Below are 22,774 nucleotides of genomic sequence, written 5' to 3'. Positions count from 1 at the left end.
TTAAAACAAGTCAGGCCCTGCATTGCTGTAAATCTCCCCCTTTCCTGCTTCCCTGTCTGCTGGTATTAACTAGAGCTACCATCCGAGCAGAACAGTTGTTTACTGTCTCGTGCTTTCAGACCTTGCCAGGGGCTCGCGACGCCGCTTTTGAGGTTGTCTGGGAAAACATGACCATGCTGTCCTGGATGCCCGGCCGCTGACCCATATGTCGCTAGTTCTAGGAGAAGTGGGGCTTCGGGACAGGGTCCACAGTCAGACGCTAGCCAGGATCACTGACGGCTACTGGACGACTCACCTCTCTCACTCTCCTGCTGAGATGAGGACTGAGGCCCTCCTCTTTAGGACACCTTTCCCCGCTGCGCCTGACCTCCCAGAGTCTTCCCTTATTCCCCTTAGTCATTAAAAGAAAGAGGAATCAAACAGGCGCCACACTGTGCACATCTGCTCAACAGAAGCACTCAGTAACACTACAGCCTGGGCTCCACCTCAATGTATGAAGGAAATAAAGGGAGTTGTTTCATTCACACATCCTGATACGAAGGATATACTAACTCGGTCAAAAACAGAAAGAGAGAAAAACCAATCCCCACTACTAGAAATGGGTTTGTTACCACCATGGGGGCCACTTGTAGGGTAAGCTATGTCAGCAATAGATTGATTTGATTAAAATCTAGAAGTGTGGAAAAAGTTGGCTACTAGATTTTGAAGGTAAGGTTGATATAAGTTTTTGTATGCTACAACAAAGTTTAATTCCAACCAATGGAATAGTCCCAAAAGTGCAAACCCCACCCAGCTGGCACTCCAGACAGGCTCAGTCAGACTCAAAGTATTTAGCAGAAAGCAAACAAAAGCAGAGATTCACACTTTTCCACCTTAGGGGAGATTGGGGTAAGTTTAGCCAAAGGTGTAAATTGAGCCACCCTTGTTTCTAGGAAACCATACACAAAATGTATCATTTGACCAAATATTTAGGAAGAAGTCATCATTTCATTGAGTCTTTGAAGAAACCACATGGTAAAAGTGGTAAGCAAGGTCCAAAAAATGGATTTTCACCAAATCAAATGAATGTATATTGTTGGTGATGCTTGTATATACACCAAAGTACAGTAGGTCATTTTAAGGTTGTTCTATATATCAATTGGGGTCTCTATAAGCTTCAATATGAGGTCCTAAACCTAGCATGAAAGTGCATCGTTGTAGCTGTGTGGGCTAACATAACATTATTGACTGAGGTAAGATGAGCCAAAGGTTGAGCCAATGGCAAGTTGAGCAAATATATGTGTGTTCTTCCCAGGCATAATGCAAGGCATTATTGCTGCGATATGAGGTAACAACAGGGCCAATGTTAAAAGTGTAAAAAATAAGTACACATTTTTTGTTAGGTGTTAAGCCTGAGTTAAAATATGCTTAAAATCCTCCCGTGGTCCTGGGGACAGGGTGACCCAGGTCCTGTGTGTGGAGGGCTCCCCGCTCTGTGCTCTGTGTTCGTGGGTCAGAGCGACCCAGGCCCTGTGTTTCCAGGGATTCCGCTCTGTGCTGTCCGCTCTGTGCTCGTGGGTCAGAGCGACCCAGCCAGCCACTGGCGAGGCGTATGCCGTTGAGTGTAGAGAGTCTGCGAGTGCAGCGAGGTTGTGCGTGTCTCCCCGCTCTGTGCTCTCCGCTCTGTGCTCTTGGGTCAGAGTGACCCAGCCAGCCACTGGCGAGGCGTATGCCGTTGAGTGTATAGAGTCTGCCGAGGTTGTGCCTGGCTCCCCGCTCTGAGCTCTCCGCTCTGTGCTCGTGGATCAGAGCGACCCAGCCAGCCACTACACAGGTCCAGATATGCCCCGCTGTGTGATAGAGAGCAGCCAAGTGTTATAGCTGTGCTCTGTGCTCGTGGGTCAGAGCGACCCTGCCAGCCACTGGCGAGGCATATGCCGCTGAGTGTAGAGAGTCTGCGAGTGTGGCGAGGTTGTGCCTGCCTCCCCGCTCTGTGCTCTGTGCTCCTGGGTCAGAGAGACTCAGCCAGCTACTACACAGGTCCAGACATGCCCCACTGTGTGCTAGAGAGCAGCCAAGTGTTATAGTTGTGCTGTGTGCTCTGTGCTCACGGGTCAGAGCGACCCAGGCCCTGTGCTTCCAGGGCTCCCGCTCTGTGCTCGTGGGTCAGAGCGACCCAGCCATCCACTGGCGAGGCATATGCCGTTGAGTGTAGAGAGTCTGCGAGTGTGGCGAGGTTGTGCGTGGCTCCCCGTTCTGTGCTCTGCGCTCGTGGGTCAGAGCGACCCAGCCAGCCACTGGCGAGGCGAATGCTGTTGAGTGTAGAGAGTCTGCGAGTGTGATGAGGTTGTGCCTGCCTCCCCGCTCTGTGCTCTGCACTCCTGGGTCAGAGAGACCCATCCAGCCACTACACAGGTCCAGACAAGCCCTGCTGTGTGCTAGAGAGCAGCCAAGTGTTATTGTGGCTCGGGTGGGGTGGGTCAACTGCACACGGCTAGACACACGCGTGCAAGCGAGCCTCATGCATTTTCAGGTCTTGGTCTCCCGCGTAAGCGGGCCGGCCGGCTGGCCGTAGAGAGGATACTAATATTGTCAGCGGCACACACACCCTCACACACACACACAAAGTGACCGGCGCCCCTCCCGTGCCAAGTGCGCTCTTCCCCGCCGCTCAGTGGACCCAATCAGTGGACCCGAGCGGCCATGGCCGTGCGTTTTACGGCCGGGCAGGATCTAGAACAGATCTTGTCCAGCATGGACCAAGAAGACTACTCAGATTCCCAAGAGGAGGATGAAGAGGAAGAGGAAGACGAATACAACCCTGAGCGCCGCGAGGTCGACGATGCTTCTTCTCCCTCTCTATTGAGGAAGAGCCCGAGGAAGCCCCCGAGGACGAGCACGAGGGCCAACATGAGGAAGACATCTCCTCGTCCCCGGACCAAAGGGAGACGCCGTTGCTGTCGAAAAATGGCAAAAATGTATTGTCCCCCGTGGCCTACAGCTGCGGCCACAATCGCAGGGCCCTCGCGATCTGCCACGCCGGGCGAGACTGCGGGCCCCACAGCCTATGCCGCGACCCAGGCCCACGACATCTCATCCTCCTTCCACCTGTTTGTCACACCGGCGATAGAAAGGATGATTGTGGAAATGACGAACCTGCACGGGGCCAGAAAATACGGCGACGGCTGGCGACCCATGGACGCCACGGACCTGCGTGTCTACGTAGGGCTGCTGATCCTAGTGGGTGTCTACAGGTCCCGAGGCGAGGCCGCGGCAAGCCTGTGGGACGCCGAGAGCTACAGGACCGTGTTCCGAGCCACCATGCCGCTCAAGGTCTTTCACAGGTATTCGAGGCTTTTGCGATTCGACGACCGCCAGTCGAGACCCGCCAGACTCGCCATGGACAAACTCTCAGCCATACGAGAGGTCTGGGACCTGTGGGAGGCGCGGCTGCCGGCCCTCCACAACCCGGGGCCTGACGTGACGGTGGACGAGCAACTGGTCCCGTTCAGAGGTACTGTGCGTGCGCATGTGCGTGTGTGTGTGCGTGTGTGTATGTCAATAGAGAGGTAGTGGCTGTAGCAGCGGTACCAGCGGCTGTGGCAGCACCAGCAGTGTGTGTAACACAAAAGGCCGTTGGCCCCAATGAGACAGTAACAAGACTAATCTCTTCTCCTCTTGGCAAAAGGCTGCTGTCGTTTCCGTCAGTACATTCCCAGCAAGCCGGCGAAATACGGCATCAAGTCGTGGGTGGCCTACGACGCCAAGACCAGCTACGCGGTGTACACCGGCAAGGCGGCCAGCGGAGGCCCCGTGAAGAACCAGGGGATGCGCGTCGTCCTTGATCTGACAACGCAACGTCGCAACGTCACCTGTGACAACTTCTTCACCTCCTACGAACTGGGCCAGCGGCTCCTCGAGAGGAACCTCACCATGGTGGGCACGATGAGAAAGAACAAGGCCAAGCTCCCGCCCGCGCTGCTCGAGTCCAGGGGCAGACAGGTCCTGTCCTCCAGGTTTGCCTTCACGCCCACCACCACTCTAGTGTCCTACCTGGCAAAGAAAAACAAGAACGTGCTACTTTTGAGCACGCCGCACACAGAGGGCGACATTAGCAATCGCGCGACAGGAAGCCGGCCATCATCCTAGACAACATCCTCGACGTGTCCTCCTACAACGCCTTTGTCATATGGCAAGAGATCACTGGATGCCTCGCAAGCGGAACAAGCAAGTGTTCCTTGATCAGCTGGGAAAGGCACTTGTGAAGCTGCTGATCCAAAGAAGGCAGCAACTCCCCCGCACCGAAGCGGCGTCAGCACTTGTCAAAGTCCTACAGAGTGCTATGGCGGCTCGTGATCAACAGCGCGAGGAGCCCGCCGATGGCACGGCCGCTGCCCCGCTCGTTGCCCCGGCCACCGGGGCAAGTAAGAGGAAGAGGTGTCAGCTCTGCCCACCCAAGAAGGACTCCAAGACACACACGGTATGTTGCAGGTGTAAGATATACATCTGCAATGGCTGTTCACACGCATACTGTCACACTTGCGCACCTTGGGCCTTTTGCCAGGACGGGACAGGGTGACCCGGAGGACGCAGGGACTAGACACAATACGAGGACGACGGGAGGGTTAAAACAAATAAAACAAAACATTTGATTCTGAGTGTGTTGAATTGTGTTTGGGAAATAAAGATGGACAAGGCAGTGGCAATATTTAATTCAATACAGAAATGTGTTGGCGGCTTACCCCGTCCAGCAGCTCAATTTAAGCCATCCCCGGGGTAAGTTGAGCCAAGAGACCACTTTTTTTATGTTATGATTAAGTTCTGATTATACACAACAACCTGAAATATATGTAGATGTCTTTGTTAGAAAGAATACTTTAATTTCCCTTAACGGATGATGCTGACTGTATTACCCCACTCTCCCCTACCAAAGTTGATAAACCAAGGACAAAAACACATCTGTAAATTATACGAATGTTAGGCACATGAAGAGGGTTCGAACAGGAACAGAATTGAGTAAACAGCAGTGAAGGATGAATTGGCTTGAGTGAAAGAAGATGAGATAAGTTAGTACAATGTTCAAAGTGTAATGTTGGGAATTCCCTGATCTGAATTGCCACAGAAAGAAAATGTGTTTTATTGATCAAACAAATCCAAAACGCACATTCTTTCATTGGAAAATAATGACAATTTGGATAGAACAGGGCCCTCTGCTCTACTGAAAAGTTATGGTGGTTAGAATCCAACTGAGACTGACAGTAGTTCCATCTAGAAGGAACATTGCTTTAGTGGCATGATACACATTATAACCACATTATAGCCTTCAAAATTATACTGAACAAAAATATAAACGCAACATGCAAAAATGTCATTGATTTTACTGAGTTCATATAAGGAAATCATTCAATTTAAATAAAATCATTAGGCCCTAATCTATGGATTTCACGTGACTAGGTAGGGGGCGCAGCCATGGGTGGGCCTCCTCCACTGTGGAGCCAGGCCCAGACAGAAATAGTTTTTCCACCAAAAAAGGCTTTATTACAGACAGAAATAGTCCTTAGTTTCATCAGCAATTGTCCTGTTTGGAAGGCAGGTGAGCTAAGTTTTCAACTCTCTTCACAAACACTTTCTCCCAGCCAAACAATTGTGCAATTTTCAGTGGGGGTTAATCAAATTCAACAGTTACGTACTGAAAATGATCTTCCACGGTAGGTACCCAATAATTGAAATTGTAGAAGTGTATGAAAAATATTCCTGCACACCTAATTTTACCTCTGCACATGTATTGTTAACATTTTGGTTAGAGACCAAGACCAGTCCAAGACCGGTGACTAATATGCTTGGAAAGTGGAGACTGGAGAGAGTATTGCAGTATTCAAGACACTGTCATGCTTGCTAGCAAAGACATTTGCAGTGGCTAATTAACTGTAAATCCATAAACATGGGCACCCTCATAGATATAATCCTGACCAACCTGCCCTCTAAATACACCTCTGCTGTCTTCAACCAGGATCTCAGCGATCACTGCCTCATTGCCTGCGTCCGTAATGGGTCGATGGTCAAACGGCGACCCCCATTACTGTCAAACGCTCCCTAAAACACTTCAGAGAGCAGGCCTTTCTAATCAACCTGGCCCAGGTATCCTGGAAGGATATTGACCTCATTCCGACAGTAGAAGATGCCTGGTTATTCTTCAAAAGTGCTTTTCTCACCATCTTAAATAAGCATGCCCCATTAAAATGTTGTAAAACTAAGAACAGATATAGTCCTTGGTTACCAAGGGCTCAACTCCAGACTTGACTGCCCTTGACCAGCACAAAAACATCCTGTGGGGTACTGCATTAGCGTCAAATAGCCCCAGCGATATGTAACTTTTCAGGGAAGTTAGGATCCAATATACACAGGCAGTTAGGAAGCAAAGGCTAGCTTTTTCAAACAGAAATTTGCATCCTGTAGCACGAACTCCAAAAAGTTCTGGGACACTGTAAAGTCCGTAAACATGGGCACCCTCATAGATATCATTCCGACCAACCAAAATTTACATCCTGTAGCACAAACTCCAAAAAGTTCTGGGAAGCTGTAAAGTCCTTAAACACGGGCACCCTCATAGATATCATCCTGACCAACCAAAATGTACTGTACATAATGTAGCACAAACTCTGGGACACTGTAAAGTCCATGGAGAATAAGAGCACCTCCTCCCAGCTCCCCACTGCACAGAGGCTAGGAAACAATGTCATCACCGATAAATCTACGATAATCGAGAATTTCAATAAGCATTTTTCTACGGCTGGCCTTGCTTTCCACCTGGCTGCCCCTACCCTGGTCAACAGCTCTGTACCCCCCACAGCTACTGGCCCAAGCATCCCCAATGCAGATAGCTGATGTTTTCCTTAAAGAGCTGCAAAATCTGGACACCTACAAATCAGCTAGGCTAGACAATCTGGACCCTCTCTTTCTAAAAGTATCTGCTGCAATTGTTGCAACCCCTATTATTAGCCTGTCTCTTTTGTATTGTCTGAGATCCCTAAAGATTAGAAAGCTCATCAAAGGGGGAGACACTCCTGACCCAAACTGTTACAGACCTATATCTGTCCTAACCTGCCTTTCTAAGCCAAGTTAATAAACAGATCACCGACCATTTCGAATCCGTACTTTCTCAACTATGCAAACTGATTTCCGAGCTGGTCATGGGTGCACCTCAGCCACACTCATGGTCCTAAACGATTCCATAACTGCCATCTATAAAAGACAATACTGTGCAGCCGTCTTCATCAACCTGGCCAAGGCTTTTGACTCTGTCAGTCAACGCATTCTTATTGGCAGACTCAGCAGCCTTGGTTTCTCAAATTACAGCTTCGCCTGGTTCATCAACTACTTCTCAGACAGAGTTCAGCGTGTCAAATCGAACAGACTGTTGTCTGGACCTCTTGCAGTCTCTATGGGGGTGCAACAGGGTTCAATTCTCGGGCCGACTCTTTTCTCTGTATACATTAATGATGTCACTCTTGCTGCTGTTGATTCTCTGATCCACCATGACGCAGACGACACCATTCTGTATATTTCTGGCCTTCTTTGTACACTGTATTAACAAACCTCTAGACAAGCTTCAATGCCATACAACACTCCTTCAGTGGCCTCCAACTGCTCTTAAATGCAATTATGCATGCTCTTCAACCGATCGCTGCCCGCACCCACCCACCCGTATAGCATCACTACTCTGGACTGTTCTGACTTAGAATATGTGGACAACTACAAACACCTAGGTGTCTGGTTAGACTGTAAACTCTCCTTCCAGACTCACTATAAGCATCTCCAATCCAAAATTAAATCTAGAATCGGATTCCTATTTTGCAACAAAGCATCCTTCACTCATGCTGCCAAACATGCCCTCGTAAAACTGACCATCCTACTGATCCTTGACTTTGGCGATGTCATTTACAAAATAGTCTCCATAACTCTACTCAGCATATTGGATGCAGTCTATCACAGTGACATCCGTTTTGTCACCAAAGCCCCATATACTCGTTCTCGTTGGCTGGCCCTCGCTTCATACTCGTCGCCAAACCCACTAGCTCCAGGTCATCTATAAGTATATTCAAGGTAAAGCCTCACCTTATCTCAGCTCACTGGTCACCATAGCAGCAGCCACCAGTAGCACGCCCTCGATCAGCTATATTTCACTGATCATCCCCGAAGCCCACTCCTCCTTTGGCCGCCTTTCCTTCCAGTTCTCTGCTGCCAATGACTGGAACGAATTGCAAAAATCACTGAAGCTGGATTGTTATTTCTCCCTCACTAACTGTCAGCATCAGCTGTCAGAGCAGCATACCGATCCTTGTACCTGTACATAGCCCATCTGTAAATATCCCACCCAACTACCTCATCCCCATATTGTTATTTATTTTTTAGCTCCTTTGCACCCCAGTATCTCTACTTGCACATTCCTCTTCTGCACATCTATCATCCCTGTGTCTAATATCTAAATTGTAATTATTTCGCCACTAAGGCCTATTTATTGCCTTACCTCTCTAATCTTACTACATTTGAATACACTGTATATAGATTTGTCTATTGTGTTATTGACTGTACATTTGTTTATCTCTTGTGTAACTCTGTGTTGTTTGTGTCACACTGCTTGCTCTATCTTGGCCAGGTCGCAGTTGTAATTGAGAACTTGTTCTCAACTGGCCTACCTGGTTAAATGAAGGTGAAATAAAATAAATAAGTGAATTGTTTCACCTCACAGATAGGCAAGATGCTTAGCTAGCCAGCTAAAATTCTTACCAAATGTTGCTATTGCGATTTGACTTTCGATATATAGTAGATCAAAACACTGTTGAACTCATAGAAATAGAATGATTTATATTAGAAGGAAAGTAGAAAAGCAGCACTGTTCTTGTTTGAAAAAATCTGTTAACTGCATTTGACCTAGCAGAACAGTATGCAAACTTATGGTGAATCTAACATCGAGGAGGTGGGGGCGGAGCTTGGTGTGTCTCCAGTTGTGTTGACATTTTACCATTTTGTTTCCAAGCGTATCCACTTTCTAAGCGTATTGGAATCCTTTGCCACCGATTAAGCAAACGGCCTCAAAGACCCAGGAAAAAGCCATTAGCCTGGAGGAGCTTCATGAATGAAGGAAACCTGGACGTGAGGATAGCATGCTAGTTGCACTGCACCTGATATTCTCATGGGCTGTTCCCCAGCTCCTGGCCTCCTTCCCAGAGTTGAGGTAATTTGTAGCAATGTGTGTGATACAAGCCACCTGAGAGAGTAAGAGAGTGAGAGCACTTTATTGTTCATTTTTATAGTTTTTTCCACTTAGGTATATTATCTACCTCACTTGCTTAGGCAATGTTAACATACAGTATGTTTCCCATGCCAATAAAGCCCCTTGAATTGAGAGAGAGAGGGAGGGGTGGGGGGCGAGTTTTAAATCCATGACTTGTCAGCAAGCTCGTTACACCCTGCTTTATAGTGAGTCCAGTTAACTTACACTTAGATGTGAAAGCAAGCAACAGCTCCACCTCATCTTGCAACATGCTTCACTCCATTTTTCTTTATCGCTCACTAAATAGCACCTGTCCAGTTTTAGGACCCATCAAACAATATTAAATCCTCATGGGAGGAGGAACTGGGTGAGGAAATATGTGATGAACTATGGGAAGGGGCACTCAAAAGGGTACATAGCTCTTCTATTTGCCTCATTCAATGCAATTCATAGGGCCCACTGGACCAAATCATGATTATCCAACATTTACAAGGATGTGAACTCTAATTGTGTACGATGTAATCAGTCTCCTGCTAATCATGTGCACATGTTTTGGTGTTGCCCATCTCTTCTTGGTTTCTGGAAAGACATCTTTAACACACTCTCCGAATTAAGCAGCACACAGATCGAGCCAGACCCTTTTATTGCACTATTTAGGGTTTCCTTACCCACAATACAATTGACCAAAATGAATAAGGATGTAATTGCCTTCGTCACATTGTTAGCGAGACGATTAATTTTACTTAGATGGAAATCCCCTGCAGCCCCTTCTCATGCTCTTTGGATTAAATCTGTTTTGAATTGGATAAAGTTGGAAAAACTTAAACACACAATCAATGGGTCTGTAGAAAAATTCGATGCAACGTGGGCTCCCTTCTTTTCTTATGTTAAACGAATACATTTCATTGCAGTTCCAGAGTGATGTATGATGAATGTCAACATTTATTGGTGACTGGTATATGCATACACAATATTTTGGATGTTAAGGACAGTATTATCTGTACTAGTTGACCCATAACAGCTGTATCAAAAAATAGATTTTTCCTTATTATTATTATTATATATATTTTTTTTGTCTGTCTCTCTATGTTTTGATGTTTTGTTGTCTTTGCGTTGTTTTATACTACTACCAAATAACATACAAGTGCAATTATTTTCTAGATGCTGTTATTGAAAATTCAATAAACAAAGTATTTTAAAAAATGTAATAAAAAATAGGTCTTTCCTTGCAACACTGGAACACACGACAGGACAATATTCTAGAGAAATTGGTAAGAAACTGAAGATCTCGTTAGAACGCGTACGAACGCTGTGTACTACTCCCTTCACAGAACAGCGCAAACTGGCGCTAACCAGAATAGAAAGAGCAGTGGGAGGCTCGGGTGCACAACTGAGCAAGAGGACAAGTACATTAGAGTGTCTAGTTTGAGAAACAGACACTTCACAAGTCCTTAATAAAATTCACCAATACATTTCTTGGTAGTTCAAAAAATATTGCTATCAGTCTGTAAATAACAGCTGTTCGGGTACATTGTTTGGTGCCTCCATTTGGGATTCACTGTTTCAGTTTCAATGACTAAATATTTTGAATATTTTTTGGGTAAATATATATATCTATATATACATACATACACACCAATATACTGTATACATACTGTGTATTTATATACAGTTGTAGTCAGAAGGTTACATACACCTTAGCCAAGTACATTTAAACTCAGTTTTTCACAATTCCTGACATTTAATCCTTGTAAACATTCCCTGTCTTAGGTGAGTTTGGATCACCACTTTATTTTAAGAATGTGAAGTGTTAGAATAGTACATTTTGGCCCATACCTCCTGACAGACGGGGGTAACTGAGTCAGGTTTGTAGGCCTCCTTGCTCGCACAGTCTTTTTCAGTTCTGCCCACATATATTCTATAGGATTGAGGTCAGGGCTTTGTGATGGCCACTCCAATATCTTGACATTGTTGCCCTTAAGCCATTTTGCCACAACTTTGTAAGTATGCTTGGGGTCATTGTCCATTTGGAAGACCCATTTGCGACTAAGCTTTAACTTCCTGATGTCTTGAGATGTTGCTTCAATATATCCACGTAATTTTCTGTCCTCATGATGCCATCTATTTTGTGAAGTGCACCAGTCCTTCCTGAAGCAAAGCATACCCACAAAATGATGCTGCCTCCCTCATGCTTCACGGTTGGGATGGTGTTCTTCAGCTTGCAAGCCTCCCCATTTTTCCTCCAAACATAACTATGGTCATTATGGCCAAACAGTTCTATTTTTGTTTCATCAGACCAGAGGACATTTCTCCAAAAAGTACAATCTTTGTCCCAATGTGCAGTTGCAAACCGTAGTCTGTCTGCTTTATGGTAGTTTTGGAGCAGTGGCTTCTTCCTTGCTGAGCAGCCTTTCAGGTAATGTCGATATAGGACTGTTTTTACTGTGGATATTGATACTTTTGTACCTGTTTCCTCAAGAATCTTCACAAGGTCCTTTGCTGTTGTTCTGGGTGCGATTTGCACTTTTCGCAGCAAAGTACATTGATCTCTAGGAGACAGAACGCGTCCTCTTCCTGAACGGTATGACAGCTGCATGGTCCCATGGTGTTTATACTTGTGTACTATTGTTTGTACAGATGAATGTGGTACCTTCAGGCATTTGGAAATTGCTCCCGAGGATGAACCAGACTTGTGGAGGTCTACAATTTATTATCTGAGGTCTTGGCTGATTTCTTTTGATTTTCCCATGATGTCAAGCACAGAGGCACTGAGTTTGAAGGTAGGCCTTGAAATACATCCACAGGTGCACCTCCAATTGATTCAGAAGCTATCAGAAGCTTCTAAAGCCATGACATAATTTTCTGGAATTTTCCTATTTCCTGTTTTCAAGGCACAGTCAACTTAGTGTATGTAAACTTCTGACCCACTGGAATTGTTATACAGTGAATTATAAATTAAATAATCTGTCTGTAAACAATTGTTGGGAAAATTACTTGTGTCATGCACAAAGTAGATATCCTAACCGACTTAGTTTGTTAACAAGAAATTTGTGGAGTGGTTGAACAATGAGTTTAAATGACTCCATCCTAAGTGTATGTAAACTTCAGACTTCAACTGTATATACATTGGGGCAAAAAAGTATTTAGTCAGCCACCAATTGTGCAAGTTCTCCCACTTAAAAATATGAGAGAGGCCTGTAATTTTTATCATGGGTACACTTCAACTATGACAGACAAAATGAGAAACAAAATCCAGAAAATCACATCCTGATTATCTTATTTTCCATAATTGGCATTTAAAAATTTGTAGTAATATAGGAAATTTATGCAAAGGAAGTTTACCGCTTACCAGTCTCACCATTACCAAAATGTCATTGTGGCAAGCAATTATTATATTAGCAAACAATTATTGTGAATCATCTAATATTGTCCCTAACATCTTTTACTCCCTCGCAGTAGTTGTGGGATACACACACTCATGCACATTCATACACACCCCTTTCCCCACAACAACCATAGACTCAGATTCTCAAAAGTTGCACCATCCCAGAGCCCAACTCAATTAAGGTATTGATTTACGAATGCAAATACAGTAGCAGCTGTATGAGAAGGCATTCAAAACTGTGCAAAAAAATGGGCAGAAATTGGGAGATTTGATTAACCATTGTCACATCCTACAACCCACAACATGATCCCCCGTAGTGACCATATTCCCAAGCATCTCCGTGCAGTCAAACCTTTGTTTTTGTGCCACCAGAGCCACAACAACATGCCCCCTCTCTGTCCAAGTGTGACCCCCTCCCCATGGGTTACTGCAGCTAGTTATGCCAGCACTAACACTGCCTGGGTGGGGGCACCCAACTGGAATCCCCACCGGCTAGGTACAAGGTCGTCAAGGTTCTCATTAGCAGCTTTGAGAACTTCCTTGCATATTATGCTGTACAATCAGGGGGCTTTGGCTTTGCAGGACCAACCCTGCCAAGCAGGCTCAGAATCTTGAGGGGGTGGTGCTGCTCTTGAAAGTCTCTGACCGCATTTTGGCTGCATACAGACCTCTTACAGCAGGCCTATAAAACAGATAGGGACTTCTCCTTAGTATCTGGGTCATTCAGGTGGGTGTCTGGGGTATAGGGTTGTGGACCGTTCCATCAATATAGGACCATAAATAAATAAATAAATGAGATGTATAATTTATTTAAACATGTTTTTCCCCATGAAAGAACAATAAATAAATAAGATGTATAATTCATTATGAAATGTATATCCCTCATCTGCACAACATTGAACGCTCTCTCACAACCCCTGCTCACATAAATACATTGTTTCTGGGATATGCAACCATTTCCTTTCTCACTCAACGCTACACTTTCCCAAACCCCAAAAAACACACATCACACCATCCATCCACACATACTGTGCCTTCTGTTTACTGTGTTTTTATCTCCACCATGTTGAATTTGTGCTTTTGTGTTCCAATTATTATTTTTGAAGATGGATAGAAACGCTATATTTTTTGTTGTATTATTACAATCCATTAAGGTGCTATAGTTGTGTTTCATTATTTGCCTCCTCTATGAGAACGTTGTAATTTTTTAAATAGCCATGGAGTAGTCTTTGTGTCTCTGAACAACTGGTTGTCAATATACAGTTTATCGACGACGAGAGCTATGCGTTTCCCTTTCAATCTATTTTCCTCGAAAATTGGATGCAGAACTTTGTGCGGTTCTGCAATTTCCTTCGGGAACTGGTCATTCATGCCTACTTTCGTGCCAGCAAGTCTTTTACCCAGGCGTTAAGCCATTAATTTATCTTTAAAGAAAGGAAATTTGGAAACGATTGGGTGTTCATTCCTCTGAACTCTCTGTCTGAAGCAGTGTACATGTTCGAGTTGGATTTTGTTGATAGCTTTGCGTGGGATCTGAAGCACTGTAAGGAGGAACTCTAACTACATATTCAGGAACTTCTTTTTCTTGGATACCTGTAAGTACCAGATTCTCTCTCATGGATCTAGTTTGTATGTCAAGTACGGCTTCTCTCAGAGTGTTGTTCTCCTTTTTAAGTTAATTAACTTTGGTTTCAATCTTATTGACTGTCCCTTTCAGCTTATTTGTGTCTTTCTCCAATGTCACAGCTTTTTCCGTCACTCATCTTGAGGCTTGCCTTCAACTTATATCTTTACTGACTAGTTCAAGTATGCCCAGTTTGTCATTTATTGATTTTAACAGATCGTTTTGACCTTTACCATTCCCGGTGGTGAAAATATGAAATCGTCTGTTTCTGTAGAAGAGTCACGTTTTCGCTTTGAAATAGGTTCCCATCTTACTCCCCATCTTGTTTGGGTTTTGCTTGTTTTCGTAATATTTGTAGATACATTTCTCTAGTCTTAGGATTTGTTTTGTGTTGTTATCCAGATTGAAGGTAATAATCTTCAGATTGTGTTGTGCTAATATTTAGTCTAACTTACCGATATTGAATATTACGTTTATAATTTGAGGTGGTCTACATAGCTGTGTTCAGTCTGCCATCTTGCAACTATACAACATGTTAACAAACTAACCAGCTCTGCTAGGGCAAGTAAAATGGTCAGTGCGGAGTTCTCTCATTTGTGTCTGGAAGTAGCTAGCTAGCAAGCTAGCCAACTTTCGCCACTTAGCTTGTGTGCTTGGTTGGCAAGCTGAAGAAGGACGAGCAAGCTATTCCCCACAGTTTAACATCGCCGTTTTGACAGCCAACTATCTGAAAAAGTTTGAGAGGGTTTATGTAATGTTCATTCGTTAGATTTGACCTCATCTTGCTCTGGCTAGCATTAGTTGTTGAAATTGTTTTTGATGTGCATATAGGGAATGATAGTGTAATGAATACTCAGGGAGAAAGGTGTAGATTAATGAACAGAGATGTTTTATTAAGCCTTTGCAGAATGCAGGAATCGTGGTCACAGGCAGGCAATGGTCAAACACAGGTAGGCAGTCAGAAACAAACAATTCCTCATAACCATAAAAACAGAAAGAACTGAACTAAATAGGGAGCTGGTGAGAAGCGAAGACAGGTGAAATCAATGAACAAAAATTAAAGACAGGGCTATGTTTCAGAACACAAGGAAAAAGAGCAATCTGGCGGGGGAGCAGAGTTGGATGCCTACCTCAGGGGTGAGGTACGGCAGGCTGGTTTGACGAGGTCGTGGACTGACCCGACATTCTGCGTCGAAGCTGATGTCTAATGCGTCTGTTTTGGGGTCGACGGGGAGTGGGACGATCCAGATGGTTATGGTGAAATGCTTGAATCATCTCTGGGTCGAGGGTGTCCTGGACGGGGACACAGGACCGGTCTTCAGGCCCATAACCTTCCCATTCCACTAGGTAGTGGATGCAACCTCTCAGGTGTTTGGAATCAAGGATGGCCCATATGGCGTAGGCAGGTTCCCCTCCGCGTCCAACAGTGGGGGCGCACTGTGGTTTGAGACTGGAGGATGAAAAAGACTAGGTTTCAACAGAGACACATGGAAGGACGAGGAGATTTTATACTGATGGGGTAACTGGAGGCGGTACTTGACAAGGTTGATGCGATGGGTTATCTTGAAGGGACCAATAAAGCGAGGACAGGGAGGCAGAGCTGGATGTCTCTGGTAGAGTGCCACACACGATGTCTGGAGTGAAAGAGTGATGTATTTGTCGGCAAAGCGTTTCTGGGTATTAGAGGCTTCCTGCAGATGCCGGTGATCAGCGGAGGTACTTCCCTATTTCTTGGTTCAGGCATTCCGTCTGCCCGTTGGACTGGGGGTGGTACCCAGAGGAGAGGCTGGGTCGATCCACCGTCGATCAAAGAATGCTCGCCACACCCGGGAGACAAACTGGGGCCCGCGGTCAGAGACAATGTCCTCCGGAATCCCACACAGATGGAACACCTGCTGGAACATACACTCCGCAGATTCCGTGGCGTTGAAGAACCAGACATATTTTTGAAAAACGGTCTACTATGACAAGGATGGGTGTTACCAGAGGTTTCAGGAAGGTCTGTGATGAAGTCAACAGCTATGTGGGACCAGGGTCTGTGAGGGATTGGCAAAGGTTGAACCTTCCTTGAAGGGAAAGGATGGCTTTTGGTTTAGTCGCAGAGTGGACAGGAGAGTACGTAATCCCTTACGTTGGATGCCAGTGAGGAACACCAGAACTTCTGGGCTAGAAGTTCAGTGGTTCATGTAATGCCCGGATGTTATGACCCCAACGACTTCTGACACCATTGCATCAGTTGAGGTCTAACAGCTACTGATACGTAACTCTTCCCAGCTGTTGTCTCAGGAGGAGTCGGGTCTGAGGTTAGGGCTTCTTGTATGGCAGCGTGGATCTCCCACTGTACGGTCCCACAATGCTAGAGGAACGAGGAAAGGCATTTAGGGTCTGAGTTACTGGTCGGAAGGTCAAACTGGTGGGAGAGAGCATCAGCTTTTACGTTTTGCTTTCCAGGGATGAAGGTAACATGATAATGGAAGCATGTGAAGAAGAGAGCCGAGCGGGCTTGTCTGGAGTTTAACCTCTTGGCCCCTCTGATATATTTCAGATTATGATGATCTGTTAGGACAAGAAAGGGATGTTGTGCGCCCACCAACCAGTGGTGCCACTCCACGGGCCAGCTTGATGTCAAGGAGTTCCTTGTTCCATACATCGTAATTCCCCTTAGTGGGGGATAACTTCCTGGAGAAGAAGGCACAGGGATGTGATTTGGGAGGTGTTCCCACACACTGAGAGAGTATGGCTCCTACTTCGGAAGCATCCACCTCCAGGGTGAAGGGAAGGTTCAGATCAGGTTGGCGAAGGACAGGAGCTGTGATGAAGAGGCATTTCAAGTTGTTGAACGCAGTCAAGGCGGTATCAGTCCATTGAAGGGTCCAGGTCTTTTGGCTGGTAAGGGCAATGAGGGGAGCGGCCGTAGAACTGAAGTTCCGAATGAACCGGCAATAGAAGTTGGAGAACCCAATGAAACGGAGTTCCTTAACCTCTTGGAATCACCACTCCCCCGGATCCGGGATAATTGTCATCAACTACGCTAAATAGCATAGCAAAACGGTAAAATAATCTTTCTAGAAAATATTAATATTCTTGAAATCACAAGTGAAATATAGCGAAACACAGCTTAGCCTTTTGTTAATCACCCTGTCGTCTCAGATTTTGAAATTATGCTTTACAGCGAAAACAATACAAGCGTTTGTGTAAGTTTATCGATATACTAACAAAACATTATGTACACCTAGCGGCAGGTAACTAGCGGCAGGTCACGAAAATCAGAAAAGCAATCAAATTAATAATTTACCTTTGATGAGCCTCGGATGTTTTCACTCACGAGACTCCCAGTTAGACAGCAAATGTTCCTTTTGTTCCATAAAGATATTTTTTATATCCAAATACCTCCGTTAGTTTGATGCGTTATGCCTAGGAATCCACCGGAAATAGCGGTCACGACAACGCAGACAAAAATTCCAAAATATATCCATAATATCGACAGAAATATGGCAAACATTTTTTATAATCAATCCTCAAGTTGTTTTTCAAATATCTATTCGATAATATATCAACCGGGACAGTTGGCTTTTCACTAGGACAGGGAGGAAAAATGGCTACATCTCTGTTTAGCGCAAAAATCACACTGAGAGCCAACATCTGACCACTTACGCAATGTGGACGTTTACGCTCATTCTTCAAAACAAAGGCCTGAAACTACGTCTAAAGGCTGTAGACACCTTAGGGAAGCCACAGAAAAAGGAATCTGGTTGATATCCCTTTCAATGGGCAATAGGGATGCATAGAAAGACAGGGGTTTCAAAATAAGAGTCACTTCCTGATTGGATTTTTCTCAAGATTTTGCCTGCAATATCAGTTCTGTTATACTCACAGACAATATTTTTACAGTTTTGGAAACTTTATTTCCTAAGAAATAGGCAGTTTACTTTGGGAACGTTATTTTTCCAAAAATAAAAATAGTGCCCCCTAGCTTCAAGAGATTAACGGTGGTGGGTTTGGGCCAGTTACTGAAGGCAGTGACTTTGTTCTCATCCATGCTGACCCCTCCAGGTGTCAGTACGAAGCCGAGGAAGTTAACCGAGGTTACATTGGCGGCACTCTTTTCAGTCTTTACATAAAAGGTTATGGTCAAGGAGACATTGAAGAACCTTTTGCACCTGCTGTATATGTTCCTTCAGGGAGTAGGAGTAAATCAGGATGTCATCAATGAAGACGATGAGAAAGCGGCTTGATCATATCCTGGAAAACCTTGTTCATAAGGGTTTGGAAGATAGCGGGGGCGTTTGTAAGGCCGTAGGACATGACAAGGTATCCGTAGCGCCCCCTAGTGTTGATAAAGACCGTTTTCCATTTGTCACCTTCACGTATGCAGACAAGGTTATATGTACTTTGCAGGTCGAGTTTAGTATAGATGTCGCGGCCCACTTGTTCAAGGGTCGCTCATATCAGAGGGAAATAGTTGTTGACGGTGATGTCATTCAGGAAACGATAATCAATACATGGACGGAGACCATTGTCCTTTTTTCCAACGAAGAAGCTGGATGCACCCGGGGAAAATCAAGTACTAATGAAACCATTTGAGTGACTCATCAATGTAGTTCTCCATTGCCTCATTTTCCGGGATAGATAGGGGGTAAACACGGCCTTTCGGTGGGGACACTCCAGAGAGTAAGTCAGTCTCCTGGGCAATGTGGTGGCAGAGTTGGAGGCCTTGATTTTGCTGAAGACATTGCGGTACTGGGCGTATTCAGATGGTATGGTGGGTGGCACTGCCAAGGCAGAGTCCTCAATGGTGATGGCTCTGCAGGGTCAGCTGAGACAACTGGAGAAGCAGGTAGAAGACCAGGACAGTGACGACAAAGCCAGGGTTGTCCGAGGATGAGTGGCTATTAAAGAGATGAGAGTTCCAAAAGTGGCTGTTAGAGGGATGAGAGTTCCATGAGTTGAATGGTTTCGGTGTGGAAGACTCCAATCTGGAGGGTGACACTGTGTCAGGGACGTGATGATGCTCGTACCCCATGGCTACCCGCCCAGGGTGTTAATCCTTAAGGCAAGGGTGACAGGTGTTAGATCAATGTCATGCTCTTGTACTAGCTGGTGATCGATAAAATGGCTGAGTAGATGATCTTTCCCTCTACCGTATAGGCAGAGCCCTATTTGGATTCGCTTTTGATGTTCGATTCATGGGAGAGGAGCATGGCCCAACTGCATGGGCTCTGGAAGACTCGGTCGGGATGACAGAATCATTGAAAGAGAAGAAGGTTTCGGGTTTCTGGGTGGCAGAGTTCTTCGGCGATGAGGTGGTCGATGGAGATGGACATACAACTGTATTGGCTTAAATCCTGAAGGTCACCTCTACAGACCAGCTCTGCCTGAAGTACCCTGTTGAGCCCTCTTTGGTAGACAGTAAGTAAAGCAGCCTCATTCCATCCACTCCTTGCATCCATGGTGCGGAACTCCAGGGCATACTCGGCAGCTGAATTGCGTCCTTGATGAAGTTCTGTAAGGAGGTCTCCTATGGGACGATCGGAGGGAGAGTGATCGAATACCTATTTGAAGAGGGTGTGGAAATGGGTCTCGGATCTGAGTTCTGTGATGTTAGCAGTCCATATGGCGGTGGCCACTTCCAGGGCTTTGCCTGTGAGTGAAGACACAACAAAATCCCCTCTGCTCTTGTCGGTGGCGAAGTTAGTGGGGTTGTACTCAATGTATTTGCTGCATTGCATCAGAAATCCCTGACATTTCCCAGGTGAAGCGTCATATTTTACAGGCATGGGTATGAACAAAGGATGGCTATGGGTTACGATACCTGGCATCGGAGGAGTAGGGATAGGCTAGTGGAGAAGATGGCAAATTCCCTCTTTAAGCTCCTCTTGCTGGGTAAGGCGCCGCTGTTGCTCCGCTGAATCCATTCCGTTTTTAGGTGAGGTATTGTGTTATGAATACTCATGGAGAAAAAGTTGTAGATTCACACGTAGAGCATGACAAATGTTTATTATAAGCCTTCACAGAAGGCAGGAATCGTGGTCACAGGCAGGCAATGGTCAAACACAGGTAGGCAGTGAAAAACAAACAATACCTCACAACCATAAAAACAGAAAGAACTAAATAGGGAGCTGATGAGGCCAGGTGAGAAACGAACACAGGTGAAATCAGTGAACAAAAATGAAAGACAGGGCTATATTCCAGAACACAAAGGAAATAAACACAAGGTTGACTAAGAAAAGAAAAGCAGAACCTAACAGAGAGCCTACATTTGTTTGATCAATAGGACTGTAAAGTTCCCAAATGTAAGATACCTCCCATGGTATTTAGCTACATATTTGCAGACATCCATTCAAGTGTATTATGTGGCTTTTGCGAATGCGTTCTAATGATATAACTTAACAGTTTTTGCAACTGCCTGTAAACACACAGTCTAGTTCACAGTGAATGATAGCAGGCCCTTGTGGCAAATGGCTTGTTTGCCTATCTGCACAGATTCCGGTCCTCGACGAGACAGTTGTTTTTATTTGTTTTTATTTACTGCAGTGTCTATTAATTGTCCCAAAGCACGGTTACTTTCCCACTCTATATTGATATTGAATTATCATAAATGCCTTAGTATTTGTCATTTAATTTTTTTTTAAGAATTTATGAAAACATGAAAATGACCGTATCTAAGCGCTCGCAAAAAAAAAAAAAAAGTGTATTCATTCTTCCTGGGGGTGTATTTGAACATATTTTTAAATAAGATTTCCTGTTGCTAAAAAGCTGTCAGTTCCACCTTCAGAAGAGCTCCTTCTTAAAGAGTGCTGTACATCAGCGGAACCCATCCAACTCGAAGGAGCTGGAGCAGTTTTGCCTTGAAGAATGTGCAAAAATCTCAGTGGCTAGATGTGTCAAGCTTATAGAGACATGCCCCAAGAGACTTGCAGCTGTAATTGCTGCAAAAGGTGGCTCTACAAAGTATTGACTTTTGGGTGGTGAATAGTTTTCATTTTTTTGTCTTATTTCTTATTTGTTTCACAAGAATAAATATTTTTCATCTTCAAAGTGGTAGGCATGTTGTGTAATTCAAATGATACAACCCCCCCCACCATTTTTTTATTTTAAATTCCAGGTTGTAAGGCAACAAAATAGGAAAAATGCCAAGGGGGTGAATACTTTCGCAAGCCACTGTAATTACAGTAAGTGAGATAGGGATGGAGGGGGTCAGCTGGGTTGTTGGGTTGGTTTATTGGTTGGGTTGGTTTGCGGGTTTTGACTCAGCTGTTGGCCTGGTCCTGTGTTTTTTTGGGACTCTTTGTAGAGTGGGTGGTAGTGGCTGATAAATTCCTGCCTTAGCTCATGTATCTCCTTCTGCAGGTCCTGCATGTGGCTAGTGTTGACTGTGCTGGACAGTTCCTCTCGAAGTCTGCACACTTCCATCCTGAGAGCCTGGTTGTCCTCCTCAACATTTTTAATTGCACACTGTAGCTCCCGGATGTCCTCCCTATGCTGATGCACCAGTATGATATCCTCCTCTATAGGATGCTGTGGCACTGCAGGTTTCACATGTGAGAGAGGCATCTTCAGGTCTGTGTCTGCTACATGTGAAGGGAGGGAGAGGAACACTGGGGACTACATACTGGGGCACAGAGGGAGGGGAGGCTGTTGTAGGTAGTGATATTAGAGAGGTTTTCAGTTCAGCAACACTTTTTTATTTGGTCGAAATAGTGGACAAATTGATCCAGACTGGCCTACGAACCATCACAGTGCCATTATTATAAGTATTAATGTTACATTTGGGGGTGTTTTGTTTTCTGACATTTTAAGTTCATTATTGGTCTTGTAAAGAGTTGTGCGCCAAGCATTAGGATCATTCATGTAAAACAGAAGGTCTCCTTTTATTTCCTTGTTCGCTTTTAGGATGAAGTCTGCCCCGATGATTTCCTGAAGTTATGTTTGTACATTTTTCCTGACTCACTTGTAATATTTTCAAGATATGTGATGACAAGGTCTCTGAAACAATGCTTGGAGAATTTGCAGCTCCTTCAGGGTTATCTTTGGTCTCTTTGTTGCCTCTCTCATTAATGCCCTCCTTGCCTGGTCTGTGAGTGTTGGTGGGCGGCCCTCTCTTGGCAGGTTTGTTGTGGTGCCATATTCTTGCAATTTTTTAATAATGGATTTAATGGTGCTCTGTGGGATGTTCAAAGTTTCTGATCTTTTTTTATAACCCAACTCTGATTTGTACTTCCCCACAACTTTGTCCCTGACCTGTTTGGCGAGCTCCTTGGTCTTCTTGTGCCGCTTGCTTGGTGGTACGCCTTGCTTAGTGGTATTGCAGACTCTGGGGCCTTTTAGAACAGGTGTATATATATACTGAGATATGTGACAGATTATGTAACACTTAAATTGCGCACAGGTGGACCTTATTTAACTAATTATGACTTGTTGAAGGTAATTGGTTGCACTAGATCTTGTTTAGGGGCTTCATAGCAAAGGGGATGTATACTTATTCTCACATCACTTTTCCATGTTTTTATTT

Source organism: Oncorhynchus clarkii, chromosome 11 (assembly GCF_045791955.1).
Source record: "Oncorhynchus clarkii lewisi isolate Uvic-CL-2024 chromosome 11, UVic_Ocla_1.0, whole genome shotgun sequence".
Lineage (NCBI taxonomy): Eukaryota > Metazoa > Chordata > Actinopteri > Salmoniformes > Salmonidae > Oncorhynchus > Oncorhynchus clarkii.
This window is presented reverse-complemented; position numbering follows the sequence as displayed.